Source organism: Rattus norvegicus, chromosome 1 (assembly GCF_021556685.1).
Source record: "Rattus norvegicus strain SHRSP/BbbUtx chromosome 1, alternate assembly SHRSP_T2T, whole genome shotgun sequence".
Lineage (NCBI taxonomy): Eukaryota > Metazoa > Chordata > Mammalia > Rodentia > Muridae > Rattus > Rattus norvegicus.
In genome coordinates, this window is record NC_141534.1 from 180,572,544 (window position 1) to 180,599,711 (window position 27,168).

At 38.9% G+C, this 27,168-nt stretch overlaps 1 protein-coding gene and 1 pseudogene across 9 annotated transcripts in view; one reads left to right on the forward strand and one right to left on the reverse strand.

Annotated features, from left to right (window-relative positions):
• Nucleotides 1–1,698: 1,698 nt before the first annotated feature.
• Far1 (fatty acyl CoA reductase 1) overlaps nucleotides 1,699–27,168 on the forward strand; it is a 61,376-nt gene continuing 35,906 nt past the window's right edge. For 2 of the 9 annotated variants that reach the window (XR_015685649.1, XR_015685647.1), the window contains exons 1-2: nucleotides 1,699–1,795; nucleotides 14,174–14,219. The gene's annotated coding sequence lies outside the window, so the exon portion shown is untranslated. 9 annotated transcript variants of the gene reach the window in all.
• On the reverse strand, nucleotides 17,580–17,896 carry LOC120099910 (cytochrome c, somatic-like; annotated as a pseudogene).

Here is a 27,168-nt window from a genome sequence, read left to right on the forward strand (position 1 = left end):
GAGGCTTTGTTGGAAAGAGGGTTTCAACAGAAGAATGAGATAACTAATGGGGGTGTATCTGTTAGAATGCGTCAGACATACATATGAGATTGTCAAATTAAAAGTAAACAGTTTACAAAAAGGACAATCCCTTATACCCGAGGTAGTTTGTAGTTCTTAAGTATTATTTTTAATTATGTATATGCGTGTGTCTGCACATGGGTACGGGCATGTGAGTGCAGATGTCCACGGAGCCCAGATGGGGGTATTATTGGCAGGTGGTTGTGAACTGCCAACTGTAAGTTACTGGGGACTGAACTCGAATTTTCTGAAAGATCAGTACCTGCTTTTAACCACTGAGTCTTCTCCCTAGCCTGGGTTTGTAGTTTTTGAATGACAGCTAAAGCCTGGTGCTGATCATGACCAGGATCTTGTTTTTTCAAAAGTTGTTAATATCGTACACGAAGCACACAGCCCCACAAGTCTTCATACACCTAGGTAACCACCACCACATCAAGGGAAAAACAGGTTCCCAGCTCGCACATTGTAATGAGCATAGTTTTTTTAAAAATGCCTTTTAGGCATATAAAAATAGCATAGTCAGGATCCCCACTACACCCAAGGCTACACTTGATAACCAGAACTCAGTGACATCACTCACTCAAGATAACAAGACAGTCCTAGAACTCCATGATGCCCAGTGAACAGTATATAAGCAGAGACAAAGAGCTCTCTCTGCCTGCACATCTGGAGAGATGCCACCTTGATCTGCTCTGCAGCTGGAGAATCTCATCCAGGATGCTGACCCTGGAATTGGAGATTTCTGTTAGAGACTGGACCTGACCTTCAGCTAAGATACACCGCATAAGGTGCGCAGCCTTGGGGAAATAGGCTTAGGACAGCAGTTAGGAATTTAGAGTGTTAACATTGTGTGATGACCCAAAGCATAACGAAATAAAACTTGTTATATTAACTATGCGTATATACCTTCTTGCTCGCGACACACATCAAGTTCTGGTGCACCCTATTCCTTAGCTAGCACACAAGCACACACCCCACCTTTCAGCGCTGAAACTTCTCTCACTTTCCTACATCTCGCACGGGATTGTCTTAGACCAGGCTGACAGTCTCTTGGGGAGAATGAACCCCGGTTCTAATCCTCCCTAAGGGGCTTTCAGAAAGTCCATACAGCACTGGCTCTGCATTCAGAGGAACCAAGCTGGCCGTTCTCAGGGAGGATCCTCACACTCAGCTATAGCCGAGAGCGCCAGGGTGCACGTTGGTAGTACCCAAGCACGCTGCGATGGCTGCCACTAGTCCCGCACCTTTTGCATGGGCTGGGCTCCCGCGCCAGGGTAGTCGGGCGTGGCCCAGGGCGCGACCCTCCGGGAAGCGGACGGCCGGGGGCGGCGCTGCGGAGCCGGGATGTGCGGCGCGCGCCCATTGGCTGCGCTTTCCCCCACCACACTGCCCAGCCGCCCACTTCCCGGCCTCTCTCCGCTCCCCCATTGGCCGTCCCGCTCGTGGGTTTTGGGGGTGGGAGGTTGAAGAAGAGTGGAGGGTGAGCGGTTCTCCCGGGAAGAGTGTGAGCGAGAGCCAATCAGAAGCAGACGTGGAAAAGAGGCGCCACGCCAACCAGTCAGACCCCGAGGCGCGGTCCGGACCCGTGACGCAATAGCGGTCCCAGCCAATAGGCGAACCGCTGTCTGTCCGCTCTTCAGCAGCCGGTCGGGGGCGGTGAAAAGCGAGTGAGGAGAGCGCGACGGCGGCGTAGCCATCGCTGAGAGGAGAGCGAGGCCCGAGCTTCCGCATCGAGGTAAGCAGCACGGGCTCTGTCGTAGGCTCGGCCACGGCCCCTCCGCGCCCGGCCACCGTTTTGCGGGAGTCCTGGGCCGGGCTGCGCTGAGGTGGGGCCTGCGAACCGCCCCGCCCCCGCCCCGCCGCGGCCGCCTGGAGGCGGGGGCGCCGCCTCTGTCGGGACTGTCCCTGCGCGGCGTGGCCGGGCCGCCGCCCTCCCGACGGCCGGGGCTGAGGCGAGGGAGCATAGAGGCCCCTGGCCTGCATCCCGGGGAGGCAGGGGCGCCGCCTGCGGGGGTTGCGGGGAGGCCGCGCAGAGGCGGCCACGGTGGGGCCCGGAGTTAACGGAGGAGGGTGGCGGCCTGGAATTGAGAGACTTCGGGTCTGAGGAGGACGAAAGTGATGGGAAAGGGTGATGCTCTGGAGAGGGCGTCCAGTGTGGAGGCCCCTAGTCCGGAGTGGGATTGGCCCCCGTGAAGTAGGCTTTGATGGCGTTGCGGAGAAATCAGCTGAGAGATGGAGAACTGGTTTGGGGTTTGAAGGTTAAGGTCTGGACCAATGGGGACAGGGCATGTGGAGTGTGAGAAGGTACACACAGAAACCGGAAGGTGTCCAAGGAGTGAGAGATTTTAGATTAGGGGTGGATGGAGGCTGTCTGACTAGAAGGCGTTATTTGGTTTCTTGGAAAGTACACAAGGAACAGTCAAGGTGGATTTCTGTGTGCATGCTCAAGGGTGGGGATCTTTTGTGAATAGTGGAGTGAGTTGAGGGAACAGAGTTGAGAAAGAGTCTCTCAGGATGACAGCTCAGAACACTCAGCTACCGAGGCTGATCGTTAGCTTGCCATCTCACCTTTATTCTGTTCCGTGGATGAGCCATCTGATTGTTTTGCCACAACTCACACAAACTTAGCTTTCAGAAGTAATGGGTATTAAGTACTACTTTCTTTTGATTGGGAACTTGCTTAATTTTCAGAAGCGCTAAGGGCAACGTTTAAAGAGTCTCTCAGTTATTTGGTTGGGTATGGGTAATGTGGCATGAAAATGGTGCAAGGTGTCCCACAGAAACAAAAGTGAGGATGCTGTATGACTAGGTGTGCAGTGCTGAGTGAGCAGTCTTTTTAATGTAGTGAAATTTGTACTATGTTTGTTGGGCAGTTGCTTTCAATTTTGAGACTAGTGTGTAGTTGAATAAACAAGACTATTTCCACTTAAAGACATTAGTATATGTATGTTGCGGTTACTGTTTTCCTCTTTGAAGCTTTTATTTGTAGGGTGCAGGCAGAATTAGGAGGCAGAGAAGAGGGAACCACATTTTCAGTGGATTTAAATGGAAGAGATAGTTTATGCTTGAAGACAGGACAAAAGGCCTGTGAAGAGTTACAGTGTGAAGGGCAGAATTCAAGAGAGCAGTTGTATATAGATGTTTCCTTGTTCACCAGATCAGCATAGAATTTTAGCTAATGGATCATTTTTTAGGACATAGAAGGTATTTGTGGGTAACACATTACTGTAATCACATTTTGCCTTTAGTATAATCTAGTGCCCAAGTGCTGAGTTACCTGTAAGCAGAGAGACAGTTCAAGTGAAGGCAGGAGTTGGTGTGTAGTTTATTACTAGACACAGGAATGATTACAGTAGTTTGGATGAAGCATAAGCAGACTGTGGACCAAAAAAACGAAAATACAAAACAAAACAAAACCCTGTCAAATGTAAATAGTTTCTAAGTCCAATTACAGATGTTTGAATGAGTGATTAGTTATGTAGTCATCAGCCAAATCTCTTCTTGCAGCTTGGTAGGTTCCCTGTAATGGCTAGAAGGAAACAGAACAGTTGGACTGATGATAGGGCGTATATGCTACCAATTTTTTTTTTTTTTGATAGTTAGAAATTTATTGGTTGCTACTTTGTGCCAGAAACTGTTTTGAGCTTTCCAGGTATCATTATTTGATTGTATTTTGTAGGTGAGGGAGAGGTTCAGACAGATTTAACTTGCTTAAGGTCACACCAGCTATTACACAGCAAGTCAGAATTGGCAGAAGTAGATAGTAAACATTAATTGAGCATTTGCTTGATGGCAGGCACTGGTAGATGCTGGAGATTGATGAATTACCAGAAAATCCAAAGGTCAAACCCGAGCCTCTTATAGAAAAGACTTCTTATAAAAGAAGTAGAGTTGGGGGAGGAGAGAGGAGGGGGTGCTGGTGCTGGTGCTGGTGCTGGTGCTGGTGCTGGTGCTGGTGCTGGTGCTGGTGCTGGTGCTGGTGCTGGTGCTGGTGCTGGTGCTGGTGCTGGTGCTGGTGCTGGTGCTGGTGCTGGTGCTGGTGGTTTAATCCCAGCACTCAGGAGCCAGAGAGAGGTAAGCTCTATGAGTTCTATCTACAAAGTGAGAGTCCAGGACAATCAGGGTTGTTACACAGAGAAATAATGTCTTAAAAAGAAAAAATCAGTAAAGAAGGATGACGATTGCTCGGAAAGATTTTGTAGTACCGAAAAGTATGCTGTTTAGAGAAGCCTAGAGCTGACTGTTTTGAAAGAAATACCTAGAGACTGAGAAGAAGATGGTTAAAAAGAAGCCACTGAGTTAAAAAAAGGAAAAATGAAATGTGAATGTAGTGTCAAGATCGCCTAAAGTGAATTATGGTATGGGTCAGCAATCATGCTTGCTGTGGTCACAGATATGGTCACATTCAGGGGGAAAAAAATCATAGCAGGGCCCATTGTAATGTTTAGTCTTTGACTAAGAAGATTTCATTGTTTAAAATGCTTGTACTAAAAAAAAATCTAGATTAAAACAAGCATTATTGTTTTTATCATTAAGGGATAACATCCGTTCAACAGAAATGGGACAGTTGGGACTACATAGGTCTAAGCTTGGGGTGAGAACAGAGATGGACTTACTTGACATCTGCTCCTTGTGAGCTATTTTGGAAGGCGTGTTCTTATGTTAAATGACAGAGTTATTGTGAATTGAAATGATACATCCTAAAAGATGGCATTTGCTTAATTTGAAGGTTAGGTTCTTAGTCTGAATGATTAGGTTATTAAAGCACTTGAATCATAGAGGTAGCATCCTGACTTTTCTGAACATTTATCTTCTTAGAGTTTAAGGAAAGAACTTAGGTTAAAAGAAAGCCATGAACCACTCATAGAATTGGGTCATTTTTAACTGTTTCTTTTGGTCTTACATCCTTACTTTTTCCCATACACAAGTTTCTTTAGTTCCTTTGTTGGGTTTGATATGGATCTAAGAGTATCAGTTCAGTAAACAGTATAAAAATGCTGCATTTATGTTTAACTGATCGTTTAAACATTTAAAAGTTCATCACTGGGACTGTTGAGATGGTTCACTCAGTAAAGTGTTTGCTGTACAAGCATGAAGATCTTACCTTAGTTTGGATTTCCAGCACCTATTGGGCATCACATGGCTGAAATCAGTATTGGGGAAGTAGAGACAAGGGGGATCCTTCAGGCTTCCAGGCTTGTTAGTCTACTCTAATCAAGACTCAAAAATAGTGGAGAAGCAATTGGGGAAAATATCTGATGTCAACCTCTAGCTTCCACATGTAGAAAACACACATATAATATACACACAGGGCACATATACCCACCCCACACACTTCACTCTTGTAGTCCCAATTCAAAGAGAAACATATCAATAAAATAGCTCTTTGTTTAGCAAGTAATTATTCCCAAGCAAATTAGGAGGATTTGTCCAAGGGTCAGTGCAGATTGAGTCCAATCTCATAAATGAATAGGGAGAATATTATAAATCCCTTTGGTTTTAACCTTCATTTGGCATGTAGAAATTGTGGAATGGGTGTATGTGTGATTTCTGTTTCATCTAGGCACTGTGTTACGTTTCTTAAATAGTCACAATTTTTGTTTTCTTGTGTGCGTGCTGCATTTTACAAATGAGGAGAATGAGGTCAGAGAACTTAGGTTAGAGAGCTAAGTGACAGAACTAGGACATAGCTCTAACTTTGGCAGGGCATGGTGTCATGTGCTTGTAATCCCAGCACTGGGAGGCAGAGGCAGGAGGATTCTGAGTTAGAAGCCTGCCTGGGCTGCATAGCAAGATCCTGTATGAGAGAAAAATAAACAAAACCCCAAACCCATGTTTTGTTTCTAGAATTCACACAGATAAGGGCTTATTTATTAATATTAATATTTGTAATTGAAAGAAGTGTCATATAGCCTCCAGTACTTAATAGCTATTTAATACCTTAAAAAATAGTTCTCAGCCTCCTCCCCAACTTTCTTTGAAACATAATCTAACATGTTATCCTGGCTGGCTTGGAATTCTCTAGGTAGACCAGGCTATTGAACTCACAATGGTAGTCTGCTTTTGCTTTCTGAGTGCTGAGGCTCAAGTATATGCCACCATGCAGTATATGCCACCATGCTAAAGTCCTGCTACAGATGTTTGTGCCCTGTGATCCTATGTCTAAATATTAGCAGTGAGTTTATTTCATACAGGCTCTATTATGTTACATTTTCCCGTTACAGAGATATGTGTTTCTACATTTCAGTATTTTTGAAAAGAAGATAAATTTGATAGTGTATCTTTAAAATGTTAGAAGTGAATACAGTATCTTAAAATCAAATATACCTGAGAATTGAGGAAGTATGGAAGATGCTTGTAGTTTTTATGTGTAATGCTTTTAGAATTTATTGTCTTCATTTTTTCCTAGCCTCCCCCTTTCATCTATCATTCATTTACTTTTCTTTAATTATTGCTCATTCTCTTGAGTTAATACGGTGTAGAAAATGTGTCAATGTAGAATATTCACATCAAACTTTGGATCAGCACGTTTGTGTTTTAATTTTGCCCTTGTTAGCAATTTCACATTTAACTGTAGGCAAGTCACTTCCCCTCTCTGGGCTTTAGTTTCTTCATCTGTCACGTGGCAGAGAGAACTTTAAAAACGATGATTGCTTTTTACCTCCTTTTTCCTTATTATCTCCCTTTCTTTGGAAACTTCTGTCATTTTTGTCATGGATTTCTAAGGATATGGTTGTGTTCCTAATTATTGTAATAGATGAGTACCTTTTTTTAACCTTACATTTACTGAGACAGGTTATCTTAGATAGCAGATACTCATTAAATTGTTAGTAAAGAAATAGATGGATGTCATTTCTTATCTGAGCTAATAAAAACATGTTGGTAAAGTATATATGTATATATGTGTGTATATATACATATATATATACATATATATATTAAAGTTGTTGAAAATCTAGCATTGAAACTTAGAGGTGGAAAAGTACTTAACATATCTAAGGCCTAGGGTTCAGTCCCCAGGACCACAAAAACAACAATAAAATGCCAGGTCTCAGCCCTTGGGAGGCAGAGGCAGGTGGATCTCTGTAAGTTCAAGGTCAGCCTAGTCTACATAGTGAGACTCTTGTTTGGGGCAGTATGTGGCAGTGTGTGTGTGTGTGTGTGTGTGTGTGTGTGTGTGTGTGTGTGTGTGTGTGAAAGAGAGAGAGAGAGAGAGAGAGAGAGAGAGAGAGAGAGGCAGAAGTTTCATTAAAAAGTACCCTTGCCTGAATAAATGTGTTTAGCGAAACTAAATCAGCTCTATCTTAACAAATGTACAAAGGAGAAAATTCATGGACCTGACTTTAAGAATCCTTCTATTATCCACTAGCTTTAAAAGTTATGAATTTTTTGTCTGTATTGCTTCATAGCTTGTACCTCCATCCACTTTCCCCACAATTTTGAAGCAAATTAAAGAAATAAAAAAAAATACTGCCATACAGCTTAGCAATAGACATGTTAATCGAAGTGGAATGGAAATTTTTTTCATATAATGTATATTGAAGCTCTGCTTTCTACAGTATTGTGCAGGAGAAATCAGATATAGTAAGGTGCCTTGGGGCAGGTAGCGTGCTAGGAGGGAGCCTAAATACGTGTACTAGAAACGGTGTAGTAATGCTGAACTGTGCACTACAAACAGGTAGTGAATTCAACTATTTTGAAATTAAGTAAATTTAGATAGGTTGTGAGAGAAGGAATAGTAGGTGGTGTGGTAAAGAAACTTACACATATTTATGCATACAGATAAAAAAATCTAATTTTGGCTTTACAGAATAAATTATATCTTTTATTGGGTAGCTTTTATTTATATTTCAAATGTTATTCCCTTTCCCAGTTTCCTGTCCATAAGCCCCCTATCTCCGCCCCTCCCCTTCTTCTTTAAGGGTGTTCCCCTCCCCAACCAGCCCCCTTCCCGCCTCCCCAAATAATTATATTTTAATATGTGTCTCTTTATCTTTTAGACCCAAATAAGAAATTATGGGCATAGTAAAGATCTTATATCAGTTCTTGGAAAAAGCAATATGTTGTCCTGAAATGTTGCACAATGTTTTGTGAATGTATCATTGTCCCTGGTGGATTATTGAGCACATTCCATTAAAAAGTGCCAGTATCTTATAAATATTATATATCAGCATGTAATAATCGATGTACTTTGGCTAAAGTAATAGTGAGTATGTGCCACCAGCTTTTAGGTATAAATCACTTGGAGCCTTTAAATTATGGCTCTTTTGTGTACATACACGTGTGTTAACTTCTTCAGAAACTTAGAATTTTGAAATACATTGTTTATTGCATTTCATGGAAATCTTAGAAATGTGGGTATAAACATTCATGAGATACCTTTGAGCTGAGGGAATTTATACCATGGCTTTGTATGAAGTATTCTAAGACTAACTTATTTCCTAGAATGCAGGCGTTCTTAAGGTTTATGAACCGCTCTGAGCATCTTCATAAAGATTTATTTTGTCTCTTTAGAAGAAAACACTACATTTAATTTTTGATATAACTTTAGTTATACCAAACTTTCTTAAAATGTTCAGAACAACGTAAGCTGTAGCTCAGTGGTTCCCCAACTTTCCTTTGAAAGCGTAGTAAAAAAAAATTCTTTGAGGTCTGTGGATCCTGTCTTGATATCCCATACCCCTTTGTGCGGTGCTAGAGATTGAAACCAGGCCTTTGCTTATACTAGCTAAGTGCTCTGTCTACCCCTGAACTATATAGTCTTAGCTAATAATTCATTCTTTAATGTTAGACAGAAAACATATTCTGAAAACTCAGCTCTGTTCTTATTTTATATGTTATGATTACCTTTAACAAGTAAGTGATTTAATATAGAAATTGTAAATTATGAAGCTTATGCAAAGAACTACCTTAAAAGTAGACCAGTTGGATTCTCAATTGGATTCTTCGAGAAAAGTAAACCATAGCCAGGTTTTTGTTTAAGTGTTGTTTTGAGGTTTGGTCTTCTTACGTAAGCTGTACTGACTGACTAACAACCAACTTTCTGCCTTAGCTTCCAGAGTGCTGGGGATACAGATACATGCCACCATTTTTAGCCATAAGTCGTTCAGTAGTATAGAAGGAATAGGCACATGTGTAGTGTTTTTGTATACATGATGTAGGGCAGTGTCTGCTTGAATGAACAGAATGGAATATAGTAGAATACATAAATACCTTTTATTTTTCTTGAAGCAGAAGAAAATTCTTTAACTTACTCTTAAACAACAAGGTCTGTGGAGGAGGAAAAAACTTGGTTTTTTTTTTTTTTTTTTGAGGCTTACATCTGGGTTGAGGGTAGTACAGGGTTTGTGGCCAATGGGATTGATCGTGAAACTCTGAGGCCCATAATCACTCATCATTCCCTTAGAATGAAGAATGGTTTTTAATATGTTTCTTAAAAACATGTGTAGGTCATAATAATATTAAGTCGTTACCATAAGCAGAATCTGCAGGAGAGAGGAAGCAGGTTTAGCTGATAATGGGACATTTGATAAATTGATTGATAGATTGAAAAAAGTAGGTGAATTGCTTTAAAGTGATAACCTTGGTGACCTTTTGGAGTTAATAATTCCCTAAGTATCAGATGTAAGATTAGGAAACAATTATTCTAATGGATAGTAGTGAGAAATACAGACATTATAAGCTAGAGGATGATAAGTGAGCTGGCTTCTCGGTGAATTGAACAAGGAACCAGAGATGTTAATTAACTTGCCCAAACAAGGTTGTGGTGGTCCCAGTAGTGTAACAACTGATTACTCTGATTTGGCTAGAGCCAGGAAGATGACTTAAAAATCAATGTTTCTTGTGCAAGATATGACCGGAGTTTGATCCAGAGATTATGTAAAAAGCTAGGTAGGATGATTCTCATCTGTAATCCCAGTATTTCTAAAGCAACAGGAGGCAGACACAGGCAGATCTTTCAGGGGCAGTACATCTTTGTGAGAACTAACTCTAGAAAGTTCTCCCCTGACCTCATGGGCCATGGGATTCATGCACCACATTCATACATAGAGACTTTTTTTAATTTGCCTATCTTTCATTATGGGTTTTAGATATAGAGACCAATGTGTTTTAGCAGTAGAGATTTTGGCTCTGTGACTGATAATTTGACCATGAAAGTCTTGAGTTTATATATTCTCAAATATTTATTTTTGCTGCATTCTTAGTATTGTTAACTGTTACAAGGCTTATTTTAGGATAGGGTGCCAGGTATCAATTTAGTTTTACAACAGAAAACATACTGGAAATCCAGAAAATCACTAGACATTACTACCCTTCTGACTTTTACATCCCCTGTCCTTCGTGATATGTCTTAAAAGATGCTGATTTTTGAGAAGACATTATAGGATTTAGTCCTTTAAAGACATCCTTGAAAATAGCCCTTCTCACTCAAAGCTAGAGACCAGAAGGATTGTTGGCATCCAAGTGCAGATGGCCCTGATTCTGAATTCTTTATCACTTTTGCTTGCTGTGGCCAGAGAGAAGTCTCCCTCCCACCCCCATTCATGTCCCCTAAATGAGAATGCCTTTGAAACTTTTTAAACTTTAAATATTCTAGTGGAATAGTAACTGTTACTAAGATACCAGTGTGTTTTGGGTGAATTTTCATTAGGAATATGGGTAGTTCCTAATTGAATTACTTGGTTAGTTAGAAAGCCAATGATGAAATTGTAGTTTAATAATAACTATAACTAAATTAGCAGTGAATCTAAACTAGTAGTGATTGTTTTGTTTTTTGTTTTTCCTCAGCTAAAAATCAAGACAAATAATTGAAAACCATGACTAGGAATAGACAGCAAAATTTAACTGGCAATGGTGTCTCTTGAAAATTACTATCATAGTTTCTGAGTATCAGATGAGGTAGCGTTACTAGTTGAAGTAACCAGACTTAGTACTTGAATACAGATAGAGATCTTTCTTTCATGTATTTTGATAATTTTTTTTTTTTTTTGCAATTCTTGGTAACTAGTTTAACATCTCTATTCATGTATAGCGTCAGGCATCAAAGGACAATTCTCCTTTTTTAAGTGATTTATATTCAGAGGTTTGTCCCATTTTTAAACAAGTTATACTTAGATGGCTGATCTGGTGATCACAAGCGAGCATTGTTTTCCTAGGTGTGTTGAGAAATTTGTGAAGGAACTGACTTGAAGTTCACTCAGTTTCTTTCTTTACTTCTGGATATCTTGTAGTCTTTGATATGTTAATGTACTTTGACTAATCTGATTGGATATAGTTTACAGTTTCCCAACCTCATTTCACAACAAAGCGTTCCTGTTTCTAGATTTAACCTTAAAAACAGATTCAGAAACCTTATGAAGAAGTAATACAAGAGTAGAGATAAAGTGTAGTGTACCTCTGAGGCAGGGAGTCAGAACACTTAGTTTCCTGCTTTAAGGATTACATACAAGTCATTCAATGTGATTTAATCATAGTGAGTCATAACTGTGCTTGCAGTTATGGGTACGTTTGCAGAATACTTAATTTTGTCACCTGTTTTGAAAGTTTAACTTTGTAAATAGAGTTTAACAAACTTTAGACTGTGCAAGATACATGATTATTAATTTGATTCCATTTGGGGTCATATAATCTACATGTAATGTTTTAGGATTAAAGTGTACATTTTTTAAACACTAATTTAAGCTCAGTATTTTAATGAATATTAATCATGAAATACATTGTGTACAGTATCAATCTTAATGACTTTTAAACAAAAGAGTAAATTAGTTTCCTTTGCAGAATTGACAAGGTTTGAAAATTATATCTTTGGTAACACGAAGTAGTAATTTTTGTATTACTTTGTGTATTAAACACTTTTTTATTACTCTGAAGCTAAAAATATTAAGATAAAAATTTCTTAATATGGAAACATTTTTATTAAGATAAGGAATAAAATAAGCCCAGTCATTTGTCTATAAAGTAGTTTATCTAAAATAAAATCACATATGACTAACATAATGGAAAAGTTTGTTTGAAGGATTCTTTCCCTGAAATGGAATTGAATATGTTTTTCCAAGTAGTAAGAGTGATTCCCTTTCCCCCACCTACTAAACACATTGTTGGGGTTGTTTGTATTATCTTTTGTCATTTCTTTTTACTTACTATTTTTTTATCATGCTATATATGAACAGGAACATAGTTCGTTTTCTATGGGTTTGATAGTATCACCAGTGTAGACATTAAGCTTATAAACTGGAACAAAAGAAAATGATATTTTGTAAGAATATAATTTTAGTGTCATGAAATTGGTACTTCCTCTCTGATGCAGTATAAGTTGCTTATTCTTGAGACAGGGTCTCCACATCTAAAATTTCAGGATAATAAGATCCTAGAAGCATTCTAGATCTTGTGAAAGTGCTGTGCTTATAGAAGGACATCAGTGTACAAAATGGTCCTGTAATAGCCTAAGAACTAATGTAATACACCATTGAAATTCCTCACTACCAACTGCCTTAGACATTAGGGACATAGAACACAGATATTGCTATATCAGTGTCTGTATAGGCAAACAGAGTGGCTATTATGCCTACTTCAATGGATGCTTACAACAGAGTTGGACACTAGCATCTTTTATTGAAAAAAAGAAATGTTATCCAAGATGCTAGAGCTATTCTTTTGTCTGTGGAAAACTGCCTGATAAGCCTTAATTTTTGAGAAGAAGAAAAAGAACTCACTGTTCTCTGCTGTGTGACCATAGTTTGTACATTTTGAGTTTGCATTTTGGTTGTTTATTTGTTGTCTGTATTATACTTTCTCAATGAAAAGACTGTATACATAAAGATTACATTCACAATGTACGTGTGTTCAAAACATGTTGTGTATAATAAATATATACAATGTTCTTGTTAATAAGTGTATTAGTTTACCTTTCGTAGTTACCATAATAGAGTACAAAAGACGCTAACTAGGTCTTTGTCTTCCAATGTGCCTTCAGAACTCTGTGTGTGTGTGTGTGTGTGTGTGTGTGCGCGTGTGTGTGTGTAAAAGTTTGAAAGTATGAGGTCCATGGGAACACAGTTTTAAAGTTTTGCTAGTTTAAAAAATAATGTGGGAAGGGAACCTGGGGAGAGAGATGATGGCTTAGTAGATGAAGTGCATGTCATCAAGGACCTGAGTTTGATTTTCAGAACCCACAAAAAGCCAGCTGTGGTTTATCTGTTTTCCCAGCACTGAGAAAGTGAGGATGGAGGTGGAGGGTGGGCTTATCCTTGGGTTTTACTGGGCTTACACAGCCTAGCCTACTACTCAGTGAGCTCTAGGCGAATGTGAGACTCTGGTAAAACAAAGTGGGTGGTTCCTTAGGAATGGCACTGAGGTTGAACTCTGGCCTCCACATATGTGGGATCAAATACACACACACACACCAATTATTTGCTGTACTCATTTGGTAAATAAAAATTACAAGAAGTTATTGTAATAAGGTTTCTATACTAGTCCCTATTGTACCCTGTATAAATGAAGATGGAGTCATTCATGTAAAAGTTGTGTATTATCAAGTTGAAGTTCTCAGCTGTTTTTCGACTTCCTGGAATATTAGGATTATAGCAAGAGCAGTGAAACAGCCCATTTTTCATTTGTTATAATAATAAAGTTTCCTCTTTCTTAATCTAAAAAAGATAATTAAAAAAAATCTAATATTAGCCAATCAGTTATTTTTCTGTTCTAAACCTGTCTCTTACTTTACAAGGAAGCTGAGTATAATTGTGGTCTACCTTTTGTTTCTTTTTTCTTTAGCCTTTTTGTCTATTTGTTTTGGTATAGAAACCAGCCTTTTTATAATACATGGTGTATGCTTATAATTCTAGCATTTAGAAGACAGATGCTCTTGAATGCAAGGCCTGCCTGGCTTACATAGCAAGACTCTGTTTCAATGCAATAAATAAGTAAATAAACCAAAAAATCCTAAAAATTTTATTTGTCTTATGAAGTGAAGTATAGTGTGATTATAGAATAGAAAATGAAGTCAGTTAGGGTTTATTTAACTGCATGTTGCAAGGGGCTAAGGCCAATCTCCATCACTGAAAAGCAAAGACAGATTGTTAAACTAAATTGTTTTTATTTTTTCCTTTGACAGATTTGGTGACTGAGGAAGGGACCCAGAGACTCCTTGAACAACTAAGGCAAGGACTTATGGCACAACTCTTGGCTCTGCGTGCTTTCTGTTTCATCTAGGCACTGTGTTATGTTTCTTTTCTTTTTCTTTTTCTTTTTTTTTTTTAGTTCTTTTTTTCGGAGCTGGGGACCGAACCCAGGGCCTTGTGCTTCCTAGGCAAGCGCTCTACCACTGAGCTAAATCCCCAACCCCGTGTTACGTTTCTTAAATAATCACAATTACTTTTTGTTTTCTTGTGTGTGTGCTGCATTTTACAAATGAGGAGAATGAGGTCAGAGAACTTAGGTTAGAGAGCTAAGTGACAGAACTAGGACATAGCTCTTACTTTGGCAGGGCATGGTGTCATGTGCTTGTAATCCCAGCACTGGGGAGGCAGAGGCAGGAGGGTTCTGAGTTCTGTTGAGAGTCCCTATCTGTCTTATGAAGCCCCCCAAGGGTTTCCAAAAAATCCCTCTGGGCCATACTCTGTTCTTTTTGCATTGAGCCTAGTATTGTTTTTGGTTTGGGGGTACCATGCTTAGTTTGCTTTGTGATTGCTCATCTTGGACATGTCCCCACAAAGATGAGTTTGTGACTACATTATGCTTGTATGTAGACTGTGCATACTGCATGCATGCTTACTCACTCACCTGCCGACCTAGTGCATCTCTATCCCTCAGCTGTAGTTACAGGTAGCGTTCAGTGAAGGCAGTACTAAGAGGGATGAGACACTTGTCCTCAGAATTTAATTTATCTTCATCTCTTTTTCTTGGACATTGAACTGCAAAAAACATTAGCCAAGTTGGGTGAGGGGATCTTTAGCCACAGCCATAACTTGAGGCACCATTCTAGCCATTAGAATGCTTGCTATCCTGAGCTAGTGTTTATGTCTTGAGTTTGGGCTGTCCTTAGGTCACTTGTGAATAAAAAGTTATGCTCTAGTGACTTCTGTCAGAAAAGGTGAGAAATCTTCTGCCTGCACATTCACATTCTGATTGTGAGCACATTGCCAGTCTGTAAGCAGTCTAACTAGCCTGAGGTTACTGTGCTGTAAAGGAGCCCAGGCTACCTTGTTGGAAGAGGCAATGACACTTAAGATCAAGAACCAGGGCAACAACAACCATTTGCAGTTGTTTCGTGGAATTTTTTCTAAATTCCTGACTTGCAGAAATTGTGAGAGAATTAAGTGGTTGTCATAAATTACATTTGTTAAATAGTGCCATAACACCAGAATACTACCTTTTCTGCATCTGCTGCTGTTTACTGAGATTTAGTGACATGCAGATGTATAATCCATAAGCACATGTACCCAGAGGATGTATTCTGTGTTCCCAGCTTTCTTGTGATCTTTCATCGTTGGTATGTAAAACACTGTCTCTGCTATTCTTTCCTGTGCTTGTTTGAAAGCTGTTCCAACTGTAAGTATTTAGAGTGTGTTTCTGTAGCTGCAGCTGTTTTCCTGTGTGTTGGGAAGAATGTATATTTATCTTGACATGAAGCTTAGGCATCATCTTTAGAAGGCCATTTGCCTAGGGCCTTGATTATAGTCACTATGATATTTGGCCTTCTATCGATTTCTTAGGGTGATGGGTACAAGTCTTCATACAGTTGGTTCCTTATTTTCAATGGAAATTTATTGTCTCGTAGTTCTGGAGACTGGAAGTGTGAAATAAGTGTGGGGAGAGCCATGCCTGGCTTGATGCTCTATAACTCCAGTCATGACCTTGTTAGATGGTGTTCTTCCTGTGTTAGTAGTAGTGTGTTTCTAGACTATTTTTGAACTGTGGTGCTTTTCTCATTCATGCTTCATTTTCCTAAATACTTGTTAGATAGTAGAAATTATTGTTTAGAACAGGTCTTGGCAAACCATGGTCTGCAAATGTTGGCTTTTTGTAAGTTTTACTGAAACATAGTCCTGCCATTTTGTTTATTCTCTATTGCCGCTTAGTCCATGTTACATTACTGTAATGAAATATCTGAGACTGAATAATGTATAAAGAAGATTTATTTAGCTTAGAGTTGAAGGCTCAAGGGGCTGCATGTGGTCATTTCTTCCTTGTTCACAAAGTCCCAAGATTATTATATGATAAGAGACAGGGAATGTATGTGTATCTGTATCCTTTGTCCTCTGCCCCAAAGTCATCAGTATTCATTCAGGGCAGGGGGCTCCACTTGATGACCTCATTACCTCTCAAAGACTACCTCTAAACACAATAGCTGGATTAGATTTCTACTCCCTTAATAATTCACAGTAGAGATTAAACTGCAGCGTGAGTTTTGGTGGAATGAGAAACAATTTCAAACATAAGCCACTTTATGCTATAATAAAAGTTGCAAAGTTGTTTCTGAGCAATGGGTCACACAACTGAAAATAATTTACTCTTTAGCCCTTTATGGAAACCTTTGCTGATCCATGGTTTAGAATATTTTGGATTTCTTCCTCTTAGGGGATATTTGAAACTATTTTTCATTTAGTTTTTTTTTTAAAATAAGATTTATTTTGTTTTTAAGTGAGAGAGAGAGAGAGAGAGAGAGAGAGAGAGAGAGAGAGAGAGAAAGTGTGTGTGTGTGTGTGTGTGTGTGTGTGTGTGTGTGTGTGTGTGTTGGGGGGAGAAAGTGAGTGAGAAAATGTGAATGAACAGAAATACTTTCTTCTTTGTCCATCTGTTCACCCAGCTGTGTGCACTGTGGGCCTTGACTAATGTGTTTGTATATTAAATGCATAGAGGGGCCAGTTTTAGAAGAAAAGTAAATAGAGCCAACCTTGAGGTATAGCTTTAGGAGATGGAAGTGGGTAGAAAGCAGGACTAAATAGTTAGACTTTTAGACTAAATAGTTTTGAGACTTTCATATTCACCTTAGTTTCTCTAAATTTGTAGAAGGGAAAAATACGGAAAAGCTAATTCCCCGTACCTCCACTTTATAGTTACAGATACCTTTCTTCAGAAGCAGCCAGCATTACCAAATTTTTTGTTCTTGAAGAAAAATCCATAAGAACATGTATACATTTAAGAAATTCCTTTCCAGAAAAGTGGTATCAATGAATTGCATTTTTAGTGTTTTAAAGTAGTATTTGGGGAGAGGCAGGAGAGATGGCTCAGCAGTTAAGAGTATTGGGTTGCTTTTCAGTGGACTTAGGTTTGATTCTCAGCACCCACGAGATCATCTGTAACTCCAGTTCCTGGAGATCCAGCACTCTGTTCTGACCTGCATAGGCATTGCATGCAAGCTGTCCACTGATACACATGTAGTCAAAATACACAAATATTAAACAGTTTTTAAAAGATTATTACATGGGTTTTTTTATCTGAATTTGGTGTATGAATTAAATTATGATATACATTAAAAGCCATGAGACATTTGTTTTGTAATAAATAAGGCAGTGGAATTACTCATTTGTAGCTATTTTAAGTTAAGCTATTAGGTCTGCCCTTTTCCCTTCTTCTTAATTCCAGTGAAGATCATTTTTGTTTCAGGGATGTACTTTCTGGGAATCTCCAAATACTCCATCAGGGTATCCTCTCCCCAGGTGATGCCTTTGTTCTTGTTGGCATCTGTGTAAGAGGCCCCAGCAGCCTGGCCTGTCTTCCGCCCAAACAGACCATGGAGCTTTGGTCCAGTCTCATGCTTGCCTCCCTTTTCCACAGTGTGGCATTGGGCACACTTCTGAACAGAAGTCTTCTTGCCTTTTACAACATCACCCATTTTAAATTCACTCCGAGCTGGTAAACACCACAAACGTTCAGACTCTTAGATATCCTGCATTCTGATTATTAAATGTTTTAATTTCTTATTTTAATATTTTTAAAAATATTAAATATTTTTTATAAATTTTGTTAGAATTTCATACATGAATATAGTTTTATTTTGATCATATTTATGCAAGCTGCTTTTCCTTGTAACTGTTCTCAGATCCACCTCCAGCCAACCTCCTTCCAAATTCATGTCCTCTTTTTTTTTTCCTTAACCCACTAATTACAGTTTGTGGTATTCATATATTCAGTGGGTGTGAAGCGATCCACAGGAGTGTGGATCTACTAGGATCCACACCATTAAAGAAAGCTGACTCTTCCTCCCCCAGAAGCCAACAGCTGTCAGTAACTCCTCAGCTAGGGGTAGGAGTCTTTTCCATGCTTTAATGCTGAGTGACTTGTTCTTTGCAGGTAACCACAGCTGTGAGTTCATATGTGCAGCAGTCCTGTTGTGACACTGTTTTGGTCTGGTCCTCCCAGAACTCTGGCTTTTCAAGACTTATTATCCCTTTTCACACCCTCACAATATTGCCTAGCTCTTGCACTACTCTCTCCCCAGAACCTAACACTGAAGTAATGGTCTCTACTGAAAATACTAGTTAGTCCCTAATATTCTAGACAAAACCAAACCAAAACAAACATACTCTGAACCTTGTGGGGAAGGGATATGATATTGATGTCATCTTGGGTTATTTAATCATGAATGCTGCTTTATACCAATATATTCAATGCCAAGCCACTTTATTCTTTGTTTAAATAACAGAATATAGCACCAGAGGAGCATTCTAAGTTTTAACCGCTCTTCTGTAAAAGTGGACATTAGGGTTTTGCACTTTGCTGTGGTAGGTACAGCATTTTCTCACTTGTGGAAAGAAGAACTGGGGGATATTTTTTTAGAAATAGTTTTAAGATCAAGAGGTAATGAGCATTTTCAACTTTTATAAACATTGCCAAATTAAATCCCTCGTTATGATTCTGTTCTTTTGTATACTTTATTAAAAAAAAAAAAGAACAAAACCTTATTAGTTATTGGAAATCTGGTAGATAAAAGTGCATCTTGCTTTACCAGTTAGGTTAGAGCAGTTTGAAACACTGCTTCATGCCACTGTGGATATATGATATCAGTGAGTATGTTTGTACAAGAGGAATGTGAATGAAAGAAGAAATATTCTGATACTTCAGTTTCTTTTCGTTAAAACTAATCTACTATGGGGCTGGTGAGATGGCTCAGAGGTAAAGACTACTGGCTGCTCTTCCAGAGGTCCTGAGTTCAATTCCCAGCACTCACTCACATGATGGAATCTGATGTCCTCTTCTAGCATGCAGATGTACATGCAGACAGAATACTCATACATTAAGAAAACAGATAAGAAAACTTACTGAAAAACAACAAGCACATACACAAAACAGCAATAGCAACAAAACCCAAATCATTATAAATTATTAAAAAGCCTTGCTACTCAGGGACACAGGACCTCTATCAGCTGGTAGTAGATATGGGTCAAATCAGAGAGAGGCCCCATGATCACATAGCAGCTTTCAGGAAGCATAGGCTAATTGAATTAGAATCAACATTTTAACAGGCTCCGGCTGATATCTGTGCACTTCAATGTTTGGGAAGTACCTGTGGTTCTCAAGGAACACATATGAATGATATATCTAAAGAAGGGTAGACCTGGAGGGGTATCCTGAACTTGGTTATAAATTGGACTAGTAAAGATATTTGAGGTATTGGGGTGTGTAGAGAAAGTCGCTTTACCACTTACGTGTTTGATTTAGGGTTTTTTTTGTTTTTGTTTTTGTCTGGAATATTAGGGACTAACTAGCATTTTCAGTAGAGACCATTGCTTTAGTGTTAGGTTCAAGGGCGAGAGTAGTATAAGAGCCAGGCATATTGTGAATATGTCAGTGTTTGAGTTAGGATTTAAGGGGCAGTGATAAATCAGAATGCATTCTCAGAATGGGAACACAAACTTATTAGTATCTTTGTCTAGGCCAGAGTCCTTAAGCTTTTTCTGATAAAGACCAGGTAGAATATTTTAGGCTTTGGGATTGTGTAACTCTTAGTTATAGTGAAAGGTAGGTAGGTTGAAATTCCAGCTTGTTTATGGTTATTACAATAAAATGTTATATGGAAACCAGGGGTTGGGAGAGATTTGGCCTTAGGGTGGTGGTTTGTTGCTCTGTCTGGTGTCTTTGGAGAATTGGGAATGAACTAGAGTGTTGCAGGTAGGTGAACACCTTAACAGTTGATATACTACATAAGAGAGTTTAGGTTCCAGGTTTTGAGCTCCTTATGAGTTGAGGCTTTGTAAAGCTGTGCTTGTCTTTCTTGCTAGCATAGTGCCTAAGTAGCACCCAGACTTCAGACTGAAGTTCTTGAGCTCTAGGGCTACACAGATTGTATGCTTGTGGTTAGTATATTTTAAATACCGTTACTTTTAAGGAGGCCTAGATCAGTGGTTCTCACCTTTAATATAGTTCTTCATGTTGTGGTGACCCCAATCATAAAATTATTTTTGTTGCTACTTTATAACTGTAATTTTGCTACTGTTAATGAATTGTAATATAAATATCTGATATACAGGATATTTGATGTGCGACTGTTTTGAAAGGGTTGTTTGACCCCAAGTAATGCTGCTTACATTAGAAACCAGTTAAATGTACAGGGCTTTATGTAGTACTACTTAGAAGTGATGATGCGGCTTAGGAATGATAAAGGAAATGCTATATAAAAACTTCTGAAGGTCTAAGCAGATGTTTACAAGTACAGCTTTATCGGTGAGTGATCATAAAGCAAGCTCACTCATGTAGTCAGTCTGTGCCAAGGAAATGGAAAGAATTAGATCCCCCATAAAGCCTACATTGTGCCCCGTCTTTCTCCCTGGATATCTTGGTGCGCGCGCGCGCGCGCGCGCGTGTGTGTATGTGTGTGTGTGTGTGTGTGTGTGTGTGTGTGTGTGTGTGTAAATCAGTCTGGTAGTTCCTCAGAAAATTGGATGTAATACTACGAGAAGACCCAACTATACCTCTCCTGGGCATATACCCAAAAGATGCTCCAATATATAACAAGGACACATGCTCCACTATGTTCACAGTATTTATAATAGCCCAAAGCTGGAAAGAACCCAGATATCCTTCAACAGAGGAATGGATACAGAAAATGTGGTATATTTACATAATGGAGTACTATTCAGCTATTAAAAACAATGACTTCATGAAATTCTTAGGCAAATGGATGGAACTAGAAAATAATCATCCTGAGTGAGGTAACTCAGTCAGTCACAAAAGAACACATATGGTATGTACTCACTGATAAATGGATATTAGCCCAAAAACTCAGAATATTCAAGATACCATTCAAGACCATATGAAGCTGAAGAAGAAGGATGACCAAAATGTGAATGCTTCAGTCCTTTTTAGAAGGGGGACCAAAATACTCATGGGAAGAAATACAGGGACAAAGAGTAGAGCAGAGACTGAAGGAAAGGCCATTTAGAGACTGCCTCACCTTATGGGATGGATATAAGCAGCTACCAAACCCAGTCACTATTGTTGATGTTAAGAAGTGCTTGCTGACAGAGCATGATATGGATGTCTCCTGAGAGGCTCTGCCAGAGCCTTACTAATACAGATGAGGATGTTTGCAGTTAACCATTGGACTGAGCTCAGGGACCCCAATGGAGGAGTTAGAGAAAGGACTGAAGGAGCTGAAGGGTTTTGCAACCCCACAGTAAGAACAATGATATCAACCAACTAGATCCCCCAGAGCTCCCAGGGACTAAACCACCAACCAAAGAGTATACATGGAGGGACCCACGGCACCAGCCGCATATGTAGGAGAGGATGGCATTGTCTGGCATCAATAGGAGGAGAAGCCCTTGGTCCTGTGAAGGCTCGTTCCCCCAGTGTAGGGTAATGCCAGGGTGGTGAGGTGGGAATGGGTGGGTGGGAGGGGAGCATCCTCAGAGAAGCATGGGGAGGGGGGGTGAGTGAGGAGGCAGCCGGGAAAGGAAATAACATTTGAAATGTAAATACATAAAATATCCAATAAAGAACACAGAAAAAGAATCCCACAGACTATATTTTTTTTATCTGTATTTTTTGACTAATATTTGAGAGCTCTTTTTAACTGCATTGCTATATAACATATGTTGCTGTAATTACATTTTACTACCAATGGGTATTTGAGATTTTTAAAAGATAATACTGTTTATTGCCCATGTATGTTTGAAACTGTTCCTAAGTACTGCTGAGAAGCTTTTTATTCTATTAGTAATAGTATGGTTCATCTCCATTTCTATGTTTAAAAGTTTCAGACTAGCGCCTGGGTAAAGGGGCTACGTGCATGGCCAGGTAGTGGTGGCGCATGCTTTTTTTTTTTTGGTTCTTTTTTTCGGAGCTGGGGACCGAACCCAGGGCCTTGCGCTTCCTAGGTAAGCGCTCTACCACTGAGCTAAATCCCCAGCCCCGGTGGCGCATGCTTTTAATCCCAGAATTCTAGAGGCAGAAGCAGGTGAATTTCTGAGTTTGAGGCCAGCCTTGTGTACAGAGAGAGTTTCAGGACAGCCAGGGCTACACATAGAAACCCTGTCAGAAAATAAAAGGTTGTGTGTAAGGGCCTACAAGTATGAATTGTCTGAGAGTAGCGCCTGAGCCTGTAAGAGTGTTTAGGGACTTGTTAATTTTTGTCAGCCAGCAAGTGAGTAGTACTGGTTTATTTCTTTGAACCTTCATATACTTGATAATAAGCCTGGTTTTGTTAAAATCGTTCATTTATTTAACAATTGTTATTAATCGTATATCATTAATTGTATTTGACCAATAAGTAGAAAACTTTGTCTTTTAAATAATCTTACTACCGAGGCTTAGCAATTACACTATAAAATTAATGATTCTTTGAAAAATTGCTTGTTCCTTAGTTCAAATGTATCTGGTATGAGTGCTGAATTTTGCCTGTATCACCAAATGGCTTAATTTTCTTGGATTTTTTAAACATATTTTTCAGTTATTTTGCCAGTAATTTCTATTCATTGCATTCTGTGAACTTTGATGAACAGAATCCAGACCATGCCAGTTGCCATGAATGAGCTATAACAGTTATACAAACTGTGGCTTGTGTCTTTCCACAGCATCAGAAATATATTAAATGTGAAATTTGCAAGCTTTTAAATTTTATCAGCTTACCTTCACCAGTATTCCTGGTTTCATTTGAAATTGTGACTCTTATAGTCATTAAATTATTTGCTAACAATGCAACGCTAAAATTAAAATTGTATATTACACTTAGAATAATATTTAGATTATAGAATGTTGTAAATAGTTAAAGAATATAAGGGAGCTAAACAATCATAAGATTAAATGCAGGTGGCCAGTATTAGGTTCACAAACTGATTGATAGAAAGGTGAAAGGTATGGATAGTGTCAAAGTGGACAGTGTTAATTATAGGAGGACTGTACTGAGCTGAGCACAAAAACAGGAGTTTGTTGCCTGGTGATCTTGGCAGAGGCTGGAGGGAAACAGAATTAGTCCTTGAGAAAGTGATGGTTTAGTGCTGCGTGCTGCAGTCTCTGCATCTTGTTTTTGCTTTCATTCATTTCTGTCCTACATTTGCTGACTGATTACATGTATTGTTTTTCATTGCCTTGCTCTGTGTGCCTTGGTAAATTTAATGTGCCAAGTTACTCCTGATATATGGTGGTGGTTGTTTATTTGTATAAATAAGGTACTGGGTTATTCGCCTTTACATTGGTACTAATGCAGAAGCTTGGGACAAGGTGCAATCAAGAAGCTGTGGCTGTACAGTTTATTCATAGCCATAGCTTGCTGGTTTTTAAAAACATTTAAGTCCAATTCATTTTCAAAATTCAGTGATCTGCATGGGGCTTCCTTGATTATATATAAAAATGTGAATTGAACAAGACCTCAGAGCTTCTTGTACCTTAATCTGTTTCCTCTACTGACCTGTTTTATTTTGTTACTAGTGTTTCTGTGCATGAGTTTACCTGGGTAAGGTCTTTTAGTAGGTCATCTTTAGTGGAACAGGAAATAAATCTACCAATGTTAGTTATATGCTTACTTCTTAACCAAGTATGATATATTTTTATTAAGATTGATTATGATAATAATTAAATCCAGCTGGTGATTTTTCCAAGTCCAGTTGTAAGTTTGACAAGAGGTTTCTTTGTATTTTCCTGCCTGTGGTTGGCTACCTTTGAAATTGTCCCACAGAGAGATCTTTGGAAAGTGAAATTGCCTGAACTAGTTAACAGATTTTTACACTGTTGCATTTTGGCCTGTTAGCTTTGTATGTGGACCGATCTGAAGTTTTAAAGGATTCACTTTATTTCACATCCATTTCTTTATAGAGCAGGTTGTCATCTAGTACATACACTCACTCAGTAAATGGCAGGATCCCCTTTTTAAAAAGAATGTTTTTCCTTCTGTAGTTGAAGTGTACACTTAGAGCCGAATGGACTCTTTAAGGTAATCTACTCCAGCCAGCCCTTGCAAGTCCTTTGAACTTCTTTTCTGCTGCTGTGCGCTCAGTTATGCCTATGATTGATGTGTTTTATCTCACTGAAAGGTTTGTAGAAATTTTGTTAAAATTTTTGTAACTGTGGAATTTAGTTAAAAGATACTGGTTTAGAATTGACTCTGCCCATGCATGTGTGCTGGGAAATAGTATCTGAAAGTATCACTCAGTCCAGGACCCCAGCCTGTGAGATAGTGCTACCCATATTGAAGGTGGTTCTTGGTTTCCTTGTTTAAAGCTCTCTGGAAATACCCACAGTCTCACTTGGAGGAGTGTCTCATTAATGCATTGTTTTTGTTTGATCTAATCAAGTTGAAAATTGAAATTAACCATTGCAATATTGTATTGGAAGCTTTAATTTTGTTAAATTTTTTGTTTCATTTTGTTTTGTTTCATCATAGGATAAGGGGATGTCTGTTTCTTGGCAATAAAAATATGCTCTTCAAAGATTATTTATTTATTTATTTACTTACTATATATAAGTACACTGTCACTGCCTGCAGACACACCAGAAGATGATATCAGATCTCATTACAGATGGTTGTGAGCCACCATGTCGTTGCTGGGATTTGAACTTAGGACCTCTGGAAGAGCAGTCAGTGCTCTTAACCACTGAGCCATCTCTCCAGCCCAACTTTTCTTTTCTTTTCTTTTCTTTTTTAAATGATAAAGGGGTTGGGGATTTAACTCAGTGGTAGAGCACTTACCTAGCAAGCGTAAGGCCCTGGGTTCGGTCCCCAGTTCTGAAAAAAAGAAAAAGAAAAAAAATGATAAATTTTCATGCTTTTATTCATAGACTTAAAAATGAAGAGAACCTTAATTTTAATTACTTAAGTTTACAAAACTCGTAATTTGATTACCCTTCCATTAATACTAGGACATTTGTTAGGTGAATGCAGTTAGAAGTAGTGTATTTTGTGTGCAAGTTCTATCTTAGTCATTCTCTAATTCTTCACGTGGTCACTTTAGGTTTTGTTTGCCTATAACGCTATATGCTTTTACAAATAAAACAGGTTCTGATTAGTAATAGCTTTAACTTAAGTGACAGAATCTGGGTTTAATTTTTAGTTAAGAATATATCTTCAGTAGCTCTGTGGTATGTTTCTCTTAACGAGATTTTAAATGAAAATATTCTTTGTTAAAACAGCTATTGAAGGGTTGGGGATTTAGCTCAGTGGTAGAGCGCTTGCCTACCAAGCGCAAGGCCCTGGGTTCGGTCCCCAGCTCCAAAAAAAAAAAAAAAAAAAAAAAAAAAAAAAAGAAAAAGAAAACAGCTATTGGAAAACAGTTTTGTCAGGTAAACCTGAGTGAATTCCTTGAAAGCGGTGGTAATATTTGGTTCATAGCATTTTGACTTTTAACTTCTTTTTGCCAAACTTTTGAATCAGAGAATACAGTGTCACTTGGAGAAACTTCTAGTTGCTGAGAGTTTCCCCCTCTCCTGGAGGGAATGATAAGTTTTTTTTTTGTTTTTTGTTTTTTTGTTTTTTTGCTGTTGTTAGGAGTTCAATATCTAGTTACTTGTCCATTGATGTCAGGAGCTTGCTAAACTCATTCACTAATTCTTTCTAAGCTATTTCTTGGATTTTCTACCTTTATCTGGCTTGCTGATTTCCAAACATGGTATATTGTTCCTTTTTGTAGTACTTATTTTATAGATGTAATATTTTAAAATCTTTAATGAATTTGTTTTGATAACTTTATATGTGTAATCCCTTATATCCTTTCTGTGATCCTTATCTCCTTTGTAACCCCGTTAGTCCTCTACTATAATCCCTCACCCCATTTTCTTTCTCTCTCTCTCTTTTTTTAAAGATCCATATTGTTTAGCTTGGATTATCTGTGACCATGAGTTTGGGACTGTTCATCAGCACAACTGAAGACAGTACTGCTCCTTCCCCTGAATCCATTAGTACCCAGTAATAGGGCGGGAAGGAGTATGTGACTGTTAATAGGCTGTCTTGTTTAGACTTATGGCAGGTAACCATAGCTGTTATGACATGATGGTTATATTGGCTATGCTATGCCCAGAAGACAACATTTCAGCAGTTTTCTTCCTGTCTTCCTTCTTTCTTTTTGTCCCTTTTCCTTGAAGTTTTCTGAGTCTTAGAAGGAGTATAAATGTCCTGTTGAGGGTCACACACTTGACCAACACTTAACTCTTAGCAATTGAGCAGCTACTGATACCGGCATTCACTGCTGTATGTTACAAAAAGAAGTGTCTCTGAATCTTAGAATAGCATTTGTCTGGTATAAATGTAGATATTTGGAAAACAGCTTGGTGCCATGGTGATTTACCTGAACAACAATAGTAAGTTTCAAGGCAGCTGTAGCCATGGGGTTTGAGATTAAGTTACAGAACCAAAATGAATTCTCTATTGTGGTGTAGACCTCAAATAAAGCAGTTGGTCACTCCCATAACAGTTATGCACCATTGCATGGGTGAGCACATCCTGCCTGGTGGGCTGATAGTGCACATTTTAGGGTTCACGGCCAAATAAGACAGTTGATACCTTTACTCCTCCAACAGACTGCATAGTACCTTCAGGTACAACGAAAGCGTACTAGCAGGGAAGAAGCTTCCAACTTGGTTCCAGCTATGCCTGGTAACCAGTATGTGAGGTATCTTCAGCAACAGGATCTTATTAAAGTAGTTCTTCTGGTGGGCAGTTTCCAAGAGTGGTAAGAG